The sequence below is a fragment of the Salmo trutta genome, chromosome 10 (genome assembly GCF_901001165.1).
Source record: "Salmo trutta chromosome 10, fSalTru1.1, whole genome shotgun sequence".
In the NCBI taxonomy this organism is placed as follows: domain Eukaryota; kingdom Metazoa; phylum Chordata; class Actinopteri; order Salmoniformes; family Salmonidae; genus Salmo; species Salmo trutta.
The window spans coordinates 7,886,229-7,903,216 of record NC_042966.1 but is presented as its reverse complement, the minus strand read 5'-3'; the positions used below and the strand labels follow the sequence as shown (position 1 = coordinate 7,903,216).

General features: G+C 44.9%; 1 protein-coding gene across 1 annotated transcript in view; it reads left to right on the top strand.

The window, feature by feature from the left end:
* Window positions 1–16,988, top strand: part of LOC115201027 (rho GTPase-activating protein 44) — a 125,839-nt gene that overhangs the window by 39,958 nt on the left and 68,893 nt on the right. The gene's annotated exons all lie outside the window — the stretch shown is intronic.

Genomic DNA, 16,988 nt, shown 5'->3' with positions numbered 1-16,988 from the left:
AAAAGTGTCGTTTAAAGTTTGCCACTAGCCACCTGGGAGACACACCAAACATGTGGAAGAAGGTGCTCTGGTCAGATGAAACCAAAATCGAACGTTTTGGCAACAATGCAAAACGTTATGTTTGGCGTAAAAGCAACACAGCTCATCACCCTGAACACACCATCCCCACTGTCAAACATGGTGGTGGCAGCATCATAGTTTGGGCCTGCTTTTCTTCAGCAGGGGCAGGGAAGATGGTTAAAATGGATGGGAAGATGGATGGAGCCAAATACAGGACCATTCTGGAAGAAAACCTGATGGAGTCTGCAAAAGACCTGAGACTGGGACGGAGATTTGTCTTCCAACAAGACAATGATCCAAAACATAAAGCAAAATCTACAATGGAATGGTTCACAAATAAACATATCCAGGTGTTAGAATGGCCAAGTCAAAGTCCAGACCTGAATCCAATCGAGAATCTGTGGAAAGAACTGAAAATTGCTGTTCACAAACGCTCTCCATCCAACCTCACTGAGGTTGGATGGAGAGGAATGGGCAAAAATGTCAGTCTCTCGATGTGCAAAACTGATAGAGACATACCCCAAGCGACTTACAGCTGTAATCACAGCAAAAGGTGGCGCTACAAAGTATTAACTTAAGGGGGCTGAATAATTTTGCACGCCCAATTTTTCCGTTTTTTATTTGTTAAAGTTTGAAATATCCATTAAATTTCGTTCCACTTCATGATTGTGTCCCACTTGTTGTTGATTCTTCACAAAAAAATTACAGTTTTATATCTTTATGTTTGAAGCCTGAAATGTGGCAAAAGGTCGAAAAGTTCAAGCGGGCCGAATACTTTCGCAAGGCACTGTAGCTAGATGTAGGCAAGAGTGTGCAATTGAATGTATTGAATGTGTCACTGTCTGTCCTATGTCCTTTCGTACATAGGCTAGGTTGTAGCAACCTCATGATGGGTATAGGGAAAATTAGAGTATCATATAGTAGCCTAAACCTATCGATGTTACATTGAACTAGGTGAATGGAATATGAATTACTTCCCATATGTTATACTAGAAATAAGGTCATGCTCATGAAAAAAAATGTGTCCTCCCTCATCTTTTTTTTCAAATCAAATCAAATTGTATTGGTCACATACACATATTTAGCAGATGTTATTGCTGGTGTAGCGGAATGCTTGTGTTCCTAGCTCCAACAGTGTATTAGTATCTAACATTTCACAACAATACACAAATCTAAAAGTAAAAGGAATGGAATTAAAAAATATATAAATATTAGGACGAGCAATGTCGGAGTGGCATTGACTAAAATACAGTGGAATAGAATACAGTATATACATATAAGATAAGTAAAGCACTATGTAAACATTATTAGTGGCTAGTGTTCCATTATTAATGTGGCCAGTGATTCCATGTCTATGTATATACGGCAGCAGCCTCTAAGGTGCAGGGTGGAGTAACCGGGTGGTACCCGGCTAGTGATGGCTATTTAACAGTCTGATGGCCTTGAGATAGAAGCTGTTTTCAGTCTCTCGATCCCAGCTTTGATGCACCTGTACTGGCCTTCCTGTGACATCGAGTGCTGTAGGTGTCCTGGAGGGCAGGCAGTGTGCCCCCGGTGATGCGTTGGGCCCTGTGGTTGCGGGTGGTGGAGTTGCCATGCCATGCCGTGATACAGCCTGACAGGATGCTCTCAATTGTGCATCTGTAAAAGTTTGTGAGGGTCTTAAGGGCCAAGTCAAATTCCTTCAGCCTTCACCACACTGTCTGTGTGGGTGGACCATTTCAGATTGACAGTGTACGCCGAGGAACTTGAAGCTTTCCACCTTCTCAACTGTGGTCCTGTTGATGTGGATAGGGGCGTGCTCCCTCTGCTGTTTCCTGAAGTCCACGATCAGCTCCTTCATTTTGTTGATGTTTGGGGAGAGGTTATTTTCCTGGCACCACTCCTCCAGGGCCCTCACCTCCTCCCTGTAGGTTGTGTTATCATTGTTGGTAATCAGGCCCACTACTGTTGTGTCGTCATCAAACTTGATGATTGAGTTGGAGGCGTGCGTGGCCACGCAGTCATGGTTGAACAGGGAGTACAGGAGGGGGCTGATCACGCACCCTTGTGTTGAGGATCAGTGAAGTGGAGGTGTTGTTTCCTACCTTCACCACCTGGGGGTGGCCCGTCAGGACGTCCAGGACCCAGTTGCACAGGGCAGGGTTCAGACCCAGGGCTCCGAGCTTAATGATAAGCTTGGAGGGTACTATGGTGTAGAAGGCTGAGCTCTAGTCAATTAACAGCATTCTTACGTAGATATTCCTCTTCTCCGAATGGGATAGGGCAGTGTGCAGTGCGATGGTGATTTGCATCGTCTGTGGGTCAATTGGGGCGGTAAGTAAATGGAAGTGGGTCTAGGGCAGTGGTCACCAACCTTTTCTGAGTCAAGATCACTTTCTGAGTCAAAATGCATGCTGAGATCTACCGCTCTGATTTTTTTATTAACATGACTTAAAAAATGGTAGCCTATGCAACAATAACCAATTAAAAACAGTACTGTAGCAATGAGGTTTGTGCAGTAAGCTATAGGCCCAATACATTATCACCGCATACTGGCTTTGCTTGAATTTACCTGCGAATGCATTGTTTTTCGGGACATTGTAATTATATTTCAAAATTTGAGGAAGGCTATATGATCACATCCGTACTAGATCCATTGTGGTATTACTTGTGAGGCACAGGTGAGTGAGCATACATTTAAATAATTGGCTTTTTATTTTACTGGGCTGATGGTGCCTGCATCTGATGGTCAGTCTCAGCAGAGTCGAGAGGGCAGCAGACTGAGGGTCTGTCTCTCAACATCCCTCCGCTCTCCCTTTCCTCCACTGACACTAACCAAAAAGGGACACCGTCTTCCAGCTGATGGCGAAACTCAAGTCACACCGCATTATTTCTGCTTCATACACAAATTCATGTTGTTACTCCTATGAGTATAACATTAAAAAAGACCCAAGCCGCTAATAATAACAACAACGCAAGCCTATAGATACACTTTCCTACTCATTCATTACTGCTGCACTGCTTGTTGTAGCACTGCGTGGAAATAGGAAGAACGCACATTTTATGGGTTATAAAAGTGTTGAATACAAAGTGTTGACAGTGCTAAGTAAGAACTTCAACATTAACTCACTCATAAAAACAGCAGCTCTTTGCTGTATTCATGACAGTCTCTCTCTAGTCGCGGTTTTAAACGTTTTGAAATCTCACAGTATCAATTTTGACGTAGCGTTCTTTTATGCCTGCTACGTTACTGCAGACTCGGTCATCTGAGCAATCTGATTGGCTATTGGTGGCATAGTGCACTTGATTTCCTCTCCAGGCCCACCAGGAAGGCAGAGTTTGTACCTTCAGACACATGAAATGGCAACAGTTTGCCTACCCGGCGCGCAGGGCAGCTGTATTGACTGCACCTACCACTAACAGTTCGAGACTAATAAAAAAAAAATAGGAACACAAGCCTTTATCGTTGTTGTTTTACAGAAATGTTTGGCAATCGACTAGAAATGCCAATGGTGGAACAATGGTGGACATCTTGAAGCAAGTGGGGACAGCAGACTGGGATAGGGAGAGATTGAATATGTCCATAAACACTCCAGCCAGCTGGTCTGCGCATGCTCTGAGGACGCAGCTAGGGATGCTGTCTGGGCCGGAAGCCTTATGAGGGATAACACTCTTAAATGTCTTACGTCGGCCACGGAGAAAGAGAGTGGCACTGTGTTATCCTCAGAGCGGGCGAAGAAGGTGTTTAGCTTGTCTGGGAGCAAGACATCGGTGTCTGCGCCGTGGCTGGTTTTAGCTTCGTAATCCATGATTGTCTGTAGACTCTGCCACATATAGTACCAGTACCTCTGTCCAGTGTCTGTGTTCTTTTGCCCATCTTAATATTTTATTTTTATTGGCCATTCTGAGATATGGCTTTTTCTTACCAACTCTGCCTAGAAGGCCAGCATCCCGGAGTTGCCTCTTCACTGTTGACATTGAGACTGGTGTTTTGCGGGTACTATTTAATGAAGCTTCTAGTTAAGGACTTGTGAAGCATATGTTTCTCAAACTAGATACTCAAATGTACTTGTCCTCTTGCTCAGTTGTGCACAGGGGCCTCCCACTCCTCTTTCTATTCTGGTTAGAGCCAGTTTGCGCTGTTCTGTGAAGGGAGTAGTACACAGCGTTGTACGAGATCTTCAGTTTCTTGGAGTAGACTGACGAGTTTCAGAAGAAATGTATTTGTTTCTGGCCATTTTGAGCCTGTAATGGAACCCACAAATGCTGATGCTCCAGATACTCAACTAGTCTAAAGAAGTTTATTGCTTCTTTAATCCGAACAACAGTTTTCAGCTGTGCTAACATAATTGCAAAAGGGTTTTCTAATGCTCAATTAGCCTTTTAAAATGATCAACTTGGATTAGCTAACACAATGTGCCATTGGAACACAGGAGTGATGGTTGCTGATAATGGGCCTCTGAACGCCTATGTAGATATTCATAAAAAATCTGCCGTTTCCAGCTACAATAGTAATTTACAACATTAACAATGTCTACACTGTATTTCTGATCAATTTGCTGTTATTCTAATCGACAAAAAATGTGCTTTTCTTTCAAAAAAAGTATATTTCTGTCAAGCTTGGGCGTAGTGGGTGAGGAATCAAGCGCAGGAATCAGTCCAGATCAGAAAAGGGTGACGCGCCCCCTCAAGCCAATGTCTCCACACCTTCAGGGCTCTGACCACAGCCAACAGCTCCCTGTCCCCCACATCATAGTTACGCTCCGCTGGACTCAACTTCCTAGAGAAGAAGGCGCAGGGGCGGAGCTTGGGGGGGGGCGCCCGAGCGCTGGGACAGCACGGCTCCTACCCCAGCCTCGGACGCGTCCACCTCCACTATGAAGGGCAAAGAGGGGTCCGGGTGCGCCAGCACCGGGGCGTCGGTGAACAAAACCTTCAGATGACTAAAGGCCCTGTCCGCCTCCGCGGACCACTGCAACCGCACCGGACCCCCCTTCAACAGTGAGGTAATGGGAGCCGCCACCTGCCCAAAGCCCCGGATAAACCTCCGGTAGTAATTGGCAAATCCCAAAAACCGCTGCACTTCCTTCACCGTGGTGGGAGTCGGCCAATTACGCACGGCTGAGACGCGGTCATATTCCATCACTACCACTGATGAGGAAATGCGATACCCCAAGAAAGAGACGGCTGGTTCGGAAAACTCACATTTCTCAGCCTTGACGTATAGGTCATGCTCCACCAGTCGCCCAAGCACTTTAAGCACCAGAGACACATGCTCGGCGCGTGTAGCGGAGTAGACCAGAATGTCATCGATGTACACCACTACACCCTGACCGAGCAGGTCCCGGAGAATCTCGTCCACAAAGGATTGAAAGACTGCGGGAGCATTCTTTAACCCATACGGCATGACGAGGTACTCATAATGGCCAGATGTGGTACTAAATGCAGTTTTCCACTCGTCCCCTCCTCGGATACGCACCAGATTATATGCACTCCTGAGATCCAATTTCGTGAAGAAGCGCGCCCCGTGAAATGACTCCATCGCCGAGGCGATGAGAGGTAGTGGGTAACTGAAACCCACTGTGATGGCATTTAGACCTCTATAGTCAATGCACGGGCGCAGACCTCCCTCCTTCTTCTTCACGAAAAAGAAGCTCGAGGAGACGGGTGAGTGAGATGGCCGAATGTATCCCTGCCTCAAGGATTCAGTGACGTATGTCTCCATAGCCGCTGTCTCCTCCTGAGACAGGGGATAAACGTGACTACGAGGAAGGGCAGCGCCCACCTGGAGGTTTATCGCACAGTCTCCTCGTTGATGAGGTGGTAATTGGGTCGCCTTCGTTTTACTGAAGGCGATAGCCAAATCGGCATACTCTGAGGGAATGCGCACGGTGGAGACTTGGTCTGGACTCTCCACCGTAGTCGCACCGATGGAAACTCCTATGCACCTGCCCGAGCACTCATTTGACCACCCCTTAAGAGCCCTCTGTCCCCACGAAATCTTAGGGTTGTGAGTGGCTAGCCAGGGAATCCCTAGAACCACTGGAAACGCTGGGGAATCGATGAGGAAAAGACTAATCCCTCCTCATGACCCCCCCGCATTACCATCACCAGAGGTACAGTGACCTCCCTGACCAGCCCTGACCCTAGTGGTCGACTGTCTAGGGCGTGCACGGGGAAGGGTTGGTCCAACTGGACCAGGGGAATCCCTAACTTAGCCGCGACCCCACGGTCCATAAAACTCCCTGCTGCGCCTGAATCGACTAGCGCCTTAAACCGGGAGTGAGGGGAGAAACAAGGAAAAGACACTGACACATACATGTGACGTACAGGGGGCTCTGGGTGAGGCTGGTGCTGACTCACCTGAGGTGTCAAAGGAGCGCTCTGCCTGCCGTCTGGACTCCTAGGGGAGTCTCCCCAGCACCGGTCCACAGTGTGCCCTCTGCGACCACATGAGGTGCAGGAGCGACCTCCCCCTCCAGTCTTCCTGGCTGCTGCCCCCCCTATCTCTATAGGCGTAGGAGCAGGAGGGCTGGAGGGTGGAATGAGCAGGGCCCGGGTCGGACGTCCGCGGGCGGCCAGCAGATTGTCCAGTCGGATGGACAGATCCACCAGTTGGTCCAGTGTGTGGGTCGTGTCCCGACAGGCTAATTCCCGGCGGACGTCCTCCCTCAAACTACAACGGTAGTGATCTATAAGGGCCCTCTCATTCCACCCTGCTCCCGCGGCCAGGGTCCGGAACTCGAGAGCGAAATCCTGCACGCTCCTCGTCTCCTGCCTCAGGTGAAACAGCCGTGAACTCTGGGTAGTTGTCCCTGGCTGAGTCCGGACTGTCCCACACGGCGTTTGCCCATTCCAGGGCCTTACCCGTGAGACAGGAGACGAGGACGCTGACGCTCTCCTCCCCCGAGGGAGGAGGACGAACGGTCGCCAGGTATAACTCCAACTGGAGTAAGAAGCCCTTACACCCAGCGGCCGTTCCATCGTACTCCCTGGGGGGAGCGAGTTTCACCCCACTGGCACTGGGGCCTGTGGGTGCTGGAGGGGGCGCAGGCTGTTGGACTGCCGCGTTCGGGGGGCCGAGAGCGCGTCGGTCCCAGCTCTCCAGGCGCGCCAACACCTGATCCATGGCGTTCCCCAGCCGGTGGAGCAGGGTAGAGTGTTGGTCCACGGTTTCCTCCATGGACATGGCTGGCGCTGCAGCTCCTGCTGACTCCATTACGTTGTGGTACGTGATTTCTGTCAAGCTTGGGCGTAGTGGGTGAGGAATCAAGCGCAGGAAGCAGCGATACAGGGTAGTGGCTTTTAATGAGCACAACGGCGAAACACAAGCCACCCCAACAGCGATCCAGAGCGCACACAAAACAATGTGCCCCAAACACAGGGGACAGAAAACAGTCGGCGCAAAACCACGCACTAGAGCATAAACACAATCAGCGTGAACACAAGCCAAAATACAGAGCAACACACAATCACGTACAAACACATACATCCTACGCTAACCTAAATAACCCCCCCTTTCTAATGACTAACCCAAAACAGGTGCGTGCCTACCTAGACCTAACCAAACGAAAGTGAAACAAAAAGGGATCGATGGCAGCTAGTAGGTCGGCGACGACGACCGCCGAGCCCCGCCCGGCCGAGGAGGGGCGCCACCATCCGTCACTGTCGTGACAATTTCTAAGTGACCCCAAACTTTTGAATGGTAGTTTATATGTATATTTTGTGTATAATGTGTATATTTGTGTTGTATTGTGCAGGGCACATTTGAAAAATAGACCGTGGTCTCAATATGTCTTCACTGGTAAAATAAAAATATATATGTATATATATATTGCGGCTTTACCCAATCCCTCTACTGGCTCGGTGTTTATGTGACTAGGTGTAATTGGAAACGATCAATCGTGGCATGAAGCCATTGTCATTCCTTTGATGAGCTGGCTGACCTTTCTAGATTGTAAATGGCATATTGTGGCGCTCTGGAAGAGGGAATTACAAGGAACAACATCAATGAAGTCACATATTAAAGGACCCCTATAGGGACTCTAAGAGAGGGTCATTGTAAAAGATGACTCCTGCACACACAATTACCTCTGCATGTTTACTGTTGATGTTTTGGTACGTTGGTGATCTTTCTCAAGACAAGATGGAGGAGTATTATTTTTACAATGGTGGAGGAAGAGTGACACTTGGCCAGTCTATAGTTATCAAGACCTTTCCTCACTCAGTTCCATCACACAAAGCAAGGATATGATGAGATAACCATGAATTCACTATGATCTGTGATCTGATCCGATAAAGACACAGAGCGTGTCCGAAATGGCACCCTATTCCCTATAAAGTGTGCTATGTTTGACCAGAACATTATGGAACCATATATAGGGAATATGGTGCCATTTCAAACACAAACGCAGTAACAATGCACACTGCTTTCCCATGCTATTGTGGAGGCAGAAAGGAATCATGATCAGCAGTGATACGATGAATATTTCAGCGTGATAGGATGGAATGTGGGTCGGAATGAGGGAGAGGCCATGCAGGCAGCCAGAGCAGTGCAGCAGAGACTTGTGTGCCATAAATATCCCTACTGTTTAACTGGTTCTGCTGTGCTTCATTAGAACTGTGTGTGTCTGCAGGGCTCGTGGTATAACGGGTACAAGTAAACCCAGAGGACCTCCACATTGCCTGGAGGGACCTTCTCTCTCTTCATCTGCAGTCTGTGCAGCAGCAACAAGGAATTCCTCTATGCCTGTATTATTCTACTTCAGGCTTTGTGGGTTGCTGACTGATAAAGGAATCTGTGTGCAGGGGAAGGGTGCATGTATGTGTGTTAGTGTGTGATAGAGTGTGTGTGTGTGTGCGCGCGTGTGTATGCTTGTTTGCGTGTGCGCATGTCCAGAAAGAGTGTTCTTTGTACATTATGGCACATTTCGCCGCACTTGTGGTTTGTGCGTGTCAGTCTCCTGCTCTAGTATATGCATGATGAGGCAATGTGCTTTTTTCAGTGTGAGTCATATAGGTATGTGTTGTATACATATGTGGGATTATGGGATAACAGCTCTCTGTTTGTGACCCATGTGGGTGGTGTGTTATACCAACACCTGTATCAGGTGATGCTGGTCCCTGCAGACTGAGATGAGAGAGAGAAAAAAGCTATGCACAAAATATCATAGATCTGCACACAAGAAGATGTAGCAAAGATATTTTTCACTGGACAGGAGATGCCTTACACAGACATTTTGGCTTAGCTGAACACACATATTTTTTAAGGTTTAATACATCCCATTTATGTGTCTTATCTGTGTTAGTGGCCATTGTCTTGGCTGTCATGTACGACGGCAGCTATTATAACTCTGTGCCGGCTGTATTATCGCAGAATGTAAGGCTGGATTCCCTTCCTGGTTGCCTGGTTGTTTATCTGGAGGGCTGTCACAGTGGGCGTCACTCTCACCTGTCACAATGTTGTCCTTTTTTTTAAAGGAATGCCTGTAGAAAAGTGCCTTGGTAAACAGACACACCTGTAGTAGAAAGTACAACGAGTTGTTGCTACTTTATTGTGACCTTGACGCTGGTTGGTTCTCTTGTCACTTAACATTCACTGTTAGCCTCTCTCTGTTAGTCACTCATTCACTGTTAGCTTCTCTCTGTTAGTCACTCACTTCATATATGCTTGTATACTCTATGTGTGTGGTTTTGTCTATGTTATATTGTATTGTACATCTATCATCAAAAACCCTCTTACTATTTTACAATCGGAGTGCACATTCCTCTGAACCTCCCAGTCCTTCCGGCTGTGTCGTCCCTCCTTGAGGTATTCCCCCCACCTCAATGAGGATCCAAGCTGTTTCTGATAGGAAGACCGGAGCCATTCCTGGACTACAGACACACACTCCCACACACACACACTCCCACACACACACACACAAACTCTTGCTGAGTCAGGATAGAGAAACTCCCAGGGTAGCCAGCTGTACACCATTATCCATCTGATCCCACATTCTGAACATATTCTATACAGCCCTCCTAGAGATCTGTTAAAATGCAGGTTGTGTGTTTTTGTGTGCAGCCTGGCCACTTTAAACAGACATTTGCTATTTTACGTAAATTGTTCTACCTGGATTTAGTATGATTTGTTATGTTACGTTATAAGTGGAATAATGGTTTGGTTCCTTAAGACAGAAATGAAAGTAGGGTGTTGGTCGGGGAAGATGGGTGGCATATACCACAACCGTCTAGTAATTTAGCTAACCCTTTTCCTAATTATCCTAACCTTTTACTTAAATTCTCTTAACCTTTAGAGTTAGTTCTCCTAACCAGCAAGGTAAATTCTCCTAACCTTTGTCGTTAGTTCTCTTAACCGGCAATGTAAATGATCCAAACCTTTGTCGTTATGACACACAAGCAGCCTGGTCTCAGAAAATATAGTATACGTCCTCCATGACGCATAATAAGTTACATCATTCAATTCGTATGATATTATACGACAGGGTAAGACCTATGATACTATACCTCCTCCAATTCGTATGATGTTGTCAAATCAAATCAAAATGTTAACATTTTGTTACATTACATTTTGTTACATTCTGAAATTGATTACATTTCCCCTCATAAATCTACACACAATACCCCATAATGACAAAACAAAAAAGTTTTTTTAAACAGAAATATCACATTGGCATAAGTATTCAGACCCTTTACTCAGTACTTTGTTGAAGCACCTTTGGCAGCGATTACAGCCTCTAGTCTTTTTGGGTATGACGCTAAAAGCTTGGCACACCTGTATTTGGGGAGTTTCTCCCATTCTTCTCTGCAGGTCCTCTCGAGCTCTGTCAGGTTGGATGGAGAGTGTCGCTGCACAGCTATTTTCAGGTCTCTCCAGAGATGTTCGATCGGGTTCAAGTCCGGGCTCTGACTGGGCTACTCAAGGACATTCAGAGACTTGTCCCGAAGCCACTCCAGTGTTGTCTTGGCTGTGTGCTTAAGGTCGTTGTCCTGTTGGAAGGTGAACCTTCGCCCCAGTCTGAGGTCCTGTCTGAGGTCCTGAGCGCAGGTTTTCCTCAAGGATCTCTCTGTACTTTGCTCCGTTCATCTTTCCCTTGATCCTGACTAGTCTCCCAGTCCCTGCTGTCGAAAAACATCCCCACAGCATGATGCTGCCACCACCATGCTTCACCGTAGGGATGGTGCCAGGTTTCCTCCAGAGATTCAGGCCAAAGAGTTCAATTTTGGTTTCATCAGACCAGAGAATCTTGTTTCTCATGGTCAGAGTCCTTTAGGTGCCTTTTGGCAAACTCTAAGCGGGCTGTCATATGCCTTTTACTGAGGAGTTGTTTCCATCTGGCCACTCTACCATAAAGGCCTGATTGGTGGAGTGCTGGTTGAGAGAATGCCAAGAGTGTGTAGCGCTGTCATCAAGGCAAAGGGTGGCTATTTGAAGAATGTCAAATATAAAATGTATTTTGACTTGTCTAACTGTCAGGATATGCGTGAAGGGCTGTAGGAAGTCAGGAGCCTTTTATTTGGCGACCCAAAGGCACACGGCACAAACTAACACAAAATACAAATAAGGGTTTAACATAACCCAGCTTAACCAGCCTAACGTGCGCATACATGAACAGATAAACAATACCACACAAAGACATGGGGAAAACAGAGGGTTAAATACACAACACATAATGAGGGAAATGAGAACCAGGTGTGTGGAAAAACAAGACAAAACAAATGGAAAATGAAAAATGGATCGGTGATGGCTAGAAGACCGGCGACTTCGACCGCCGAACACCGCCCGAACAAGGAGAGGCATCGACTTCGGCAGAAGTCGTGACACTAACACTTTTTTGGTTACTACATACTTCCATATGTGTTATTTCATAGTTGTGATGTCTTTACTATTATTCTACAATGTAGAAGATAGTAAAAATAAAGAAAAACCCTTGAATGAGTAGGTGTTCTAAAACATTTTACCAGTGGTGTATTTAGCAGATGTTATTGCGGGTATAGCGAAATACTTGTGTTCCTATCTCCTCCAACAGTGCAGTATTATCTAACAATTCACAACAATACACAAATCTAAAAGTAAAATAATGGAATTAAGAAATATTTAAATAGTAGGACGAACAATGTCAGAGTGGCATTTACTAAAATACAGAAGAATAGGATACAGTATATACATATGCAATGAGTAAAGCAGTATGTAAACATTATTAAAGTGACTAGTGTTCCATTATTAAAGTGACCAGTGATTCCATGGCTACGTATGTACAGTCGTGGCCAAAAGTTTTGAGAATGACACAAATATTAATTTCCACAAAGTTTGCTGCTTCAGTGTCTTTAGATATTTTTGTCAGATGTTACTATGGAATACTGAAGTATAATTACAAGCATTTCTTAAGTGTCAAAGGCTTTTATTGACAATTACATGAAGTTGATGCAAAGAGTCAATATTTGCAGTGTTGACCCTTCTTTTTCAAGACCTCTGGAATCCGCCCTGGCATGCTGTCAATTAACTTCTGGGTGGGCCACATCCTGACTGATGGCAGCCCATTCTTGCATAAGTTTGTCAGAATTTGTGGGGTTTTGTTTGTCCACCCGCCTCTTGAGGATTGACCACAAGTTCTCAATAGGATTAAGGTCTGGGAGTTTCCTGGCCATGGACCCAAAATATCGATGTTTTGTTCCCCGAGCCACTTAGTTATCACTTTTGCCTTATGGCAAGGTGCTCCATCATGCTGGAAAAGGCATTGTTCGTCACCAAACTGTTCCTGGATGGTTGGGAGAAGTTGCTCTCAGAGGATGTGTTGGTACCATTCTTTATTCATGGCTGTGATCTTAGGCAAAATTGTGAGTGAGCCCACTCCCTTGGCTGAGAAGCAAACCCACACATGAATGGTCTCAGGATGCTTTAGTGTTGGCATGACACAGGACTGATGGTAGCGCTCACCTTGTCTTCTCCAGACAAGCTTTGTTCCGGATGCCCCTAACAATCGTAAAGGGGTTTCATCAGAGAAAATGACTTTACCCCAGTCCTCAGCAGTCCAATCCCTGTACCTTTTGCAGAATATCAGTCTGTCCCTGATGTTTTTCCTGGAGAGAAGTGGCTTCTTTGCTGCCCTTCTTGACACCAGGCCATACTCCAAAAGTCTTTGCCTCACTGTGCGTGCAGATGCACTCACACCTGCCTGCTGCCATTCCTGAGCAAGCTCTGTACTGGTGGTGCCCCGATCCCGCTGAATCAACTTTAGGAGACGGTCCTGGCACTTGCTGGACTTTCTTGGGCGCCCGGAAGCCTTCTTCACAACAATTGAACCGCTCTCCTTGAAGTTCTTGATGATCCGATAAATGGTTGATTTAGGTGCAATCTTACTGGCAGCAATATCCTTGCCTGTGAAGCCCTTTTTTTGCAAAGCAATGATGACAGCATGTGTTTCCTTGCAGGTAACCATGATTGACAGAGGAAGAACAATGATTCCAAGCACCATCCTCCTTTTGAAGCTTCTAGTCTGTTATTCAAACTCAATCAGGCTGACAGAGTGATCTCCAGCCTTGTCCTCATCAACACTCACACCTGTGTTAACGAGAGAATCCCTGACATGATGTCAGCTGGTCCTTTTGTGACAGGGCTGAAATGCAGTGGAAATGGTTTTTGGGGATTCAGTTTATTTGCATGGCAAAGAGGGACTTTGCAATTAATTGCAATTCATTTGATAACTCTTCATAGCATTCTGGAGTATATGCAAATTGCCATCATACAAACTGAGGCAGCAGACTTTGTGAAAATGAATATTTGTGTCATTCTCAAAACTTTTGGCCACGACTGTATATGGGGCAGCAGACTCTAAGGTGCAGGGTTGAGTAAGCGGATTGTAGCCGGCTAGTAATGGCTATTTAACAGTCTGACGGCCTTGAGATAGAAGCTGTTTTTCAGTCTCTCGGTCCCAGCTTTGATGCACCTGTACTGACTCTGCCTTCTGGATGATAGCAGGGTGAACAGGCTGTGGCTCAGGTGGTTGATGACCTTGATGATCTTTTTGGCCTTCCTGTGACATCGGGTGCTGTAAGTGTCCTGGAGGGCAGGCAGTGATGCGTTGGGCAGACTGCACCAGCCTCTGGAGATCTCTGAGGTTACAGCCGGATTAGTTAATACAGCCTGACAGGATGTTCTCAAGGATGTTCTCAATTGAGGATGTTCTCAATTGTGTATCTGTAAAAGTTTGTGAGGCTCTTAAGGGCGAATTTCTTCAGCCTTCTTAGGTTGAAGAGGCTCTGTTGCGCCTTCTTCACCACCTTGTCTGTGTGGGTGGACCATTTCAGATTGTCAGTGATGTGTACGCTGTGGAACTTGAAGCTTTCCACCTTCTTCAATGCGGTCTCGTCAATGTGGATAGAGGAGTGCTCCCTCTGCTGTTTCCTGAAGGTTATTTTCCTGGCACCACTCCGCCAGGGCCCTCACCTCCTCCCTGTAGGCTGTCTCGTCATTGCTGGTAATCAGGCCTACTACTGTTGTGTCGTCATCAAACTTGATGATTGAGTTGGAGGCGTGCGTGGTCACGCAGTCATGGGTGAACAGGGAGAACAGGAGGGGGCTGAGCACGCACCCTTGTGGAGCCCAGTGTTGAGGATCAGCAAAGTGGTGTTGTTTCCTACCTTCACCACTTGGTGGCGGCCCGTCAGGTTGTCCAGGACCCAGCTGCAGAGGCCGGGGTTCAGACCCAGGGCCCAGAGCTTAATGATGAGCTTGGAGGGTACTATGGTGTTGTACGACCACTATTCTGTTTGCAATGTAATGTAACATATCATACTAAAATAGATAATATTTTGCAACCATGGAGAGGGAAATACTTGTCTATTTATGGAAAAATGACATTGATTAACTCTTTGGTCGTATAACGTTTTACTTACTTACTAATGGCATTGCCTACTCCAGATGATTTGTTTTTAAAATCATATGAGCGAAAAATATTTTATTTTATTTGGAATGCTAAGCAAGACAAAATTAATCTTGCCTATTTATATAATGAATATGAGTTTGGGGGGCTAAAATGATTAGATATTAAAGCTTTAAACCTCTCACTAAAAGCTTCACTTATACATAAATTATGCTTAAACCCAAAATGGTTCTCCAGTAGATTATTAAGAAAAGCTCATCCTTTGTTCAAAAATGCCTTTTTTGCCTTCATACAGATTAAAACTTCTCATTTCCGACTAATTGAAAATGACATTTTGTTTAAAGTATCGCCCTTTCTTAAACAAGCCATACAAAGCTGGTTACAATTTCAGTTTTGTCCTCCAGAAAAGATAGAACAAATGTTATGGTTAAACTCAAATATATTGATTAATTAAAAACAATTCTTTATGGAAAAAAAGTTACAATTTTGTATTATATTTATTAATGATATTATGACTAGAAATGGAGGCGTTATGTCACATAGGCAGGTGGAAAAGGGAGAAGGTAGGGAACTTGTTTGCCTACCATATATTAAAGATGCAAATTGTCTGAAAGGAACTGGCATAAATAGAAAAATATACCAGTTTCATCTGAGGACAAAAATGTTGACAGCTGCGCCATACAGGTTGCAAAATAAATGGGAGGAGATTTTCGATGTACCAATTCCATGGCACATGGTTTATGAACTGGTACAAAAAACTACACTTGATTCAACAGTTTTTCAATTTAAATTATGATATAGAATGCTATATATATGAGGCATACAACAATCTCAGCTCTGTAGATTTTGTTGTGAAGAGACAGAATCAATAGATCACTTATTCTATGTAGCTTGTTTCTGGTCACAGGTTCAGGAATGGTTAAAAAATCACAACATGCACTTAAAATTAACCTTACAAATAGTAGTGTTGGGCGATCTGGAAAACCATAGCCAATCAATAAATAATATAATAATACTCGTAGGAAAGGTTTTCATCTTTAGCTCACAATCTGTGGATAATATACGATTAGAAAGATTCAAAAATGTTGTAAAACATCACAGCACAATCGAAAAATATATGGCACATAGAAACCAATGTGGCGGTCTATGGTGATAGGTGGGATGGGCTGAGAGTGGCTGAGGGTTGGGATTAAAGAGTTTGTTTGGTAATGTATTGTTGTTATATATAAAAGTACCATCTATGCAAAATGTATATGTAAAATGTACATGTAACATGTATGTATATGTAGAAAAAAAGCTGTAAAAAACCCCGAAGATATTTATCTTCATTTTTTTTACAGCTTTTTTTCTACATATACATACATGTCACATGTATATTTTACATATACATTGTGCATACATGGTACTTTGGTGGGGTGGTGGAGGGGTTAAAAAAATGTTTTAATACAAAACCCCCCCAAAAATAAACATATCATACTAATTGGAGGGAACCAAATTTACTTCCCAAATGTTACAAATTGCCCTGAGGCCAGGTTAGTGTGTGTGTGTGTGTGTGTGTGTGTGTTTGTTTGTGCGTGCCTGTTTGTGTGTGTGGGGGATATTCAGACAGTTTTTTTGAAGGCTGTATGGATTACAGTGGGGTTGTATCATTCCATCAACTAGTTTCCCAACCACCTCCCTGTGTAGTCTGTTTTATATATAAATGTTTTTTTGTATTTTATTAGGATCCCCATTAGCTGTTGCAAAAGCAGCAACTACTCTTCCTGGGGTCCACACAAAACATGAAACATAATACAGAATGACATAATACAGAACATCATTAGACAAGAACCGCTCAAGGACAGAACTACATACATTTTTTAAAAAGGCACACGTAGCCTCCATATCAATGCATACACACAAACTATCTAGGTCCAATAGGGGAGAGGCGTTGTGCCGCGAGGTGTTGCTTTATATGTTTTTTGGAACCAGGTTTGCTGTTTATTTGAGCAATATGAGATGGAAAGAAGTTCCATGCAATATGGGCTCTATATAATACTGTATGTTTTCTTGAATTTGTTC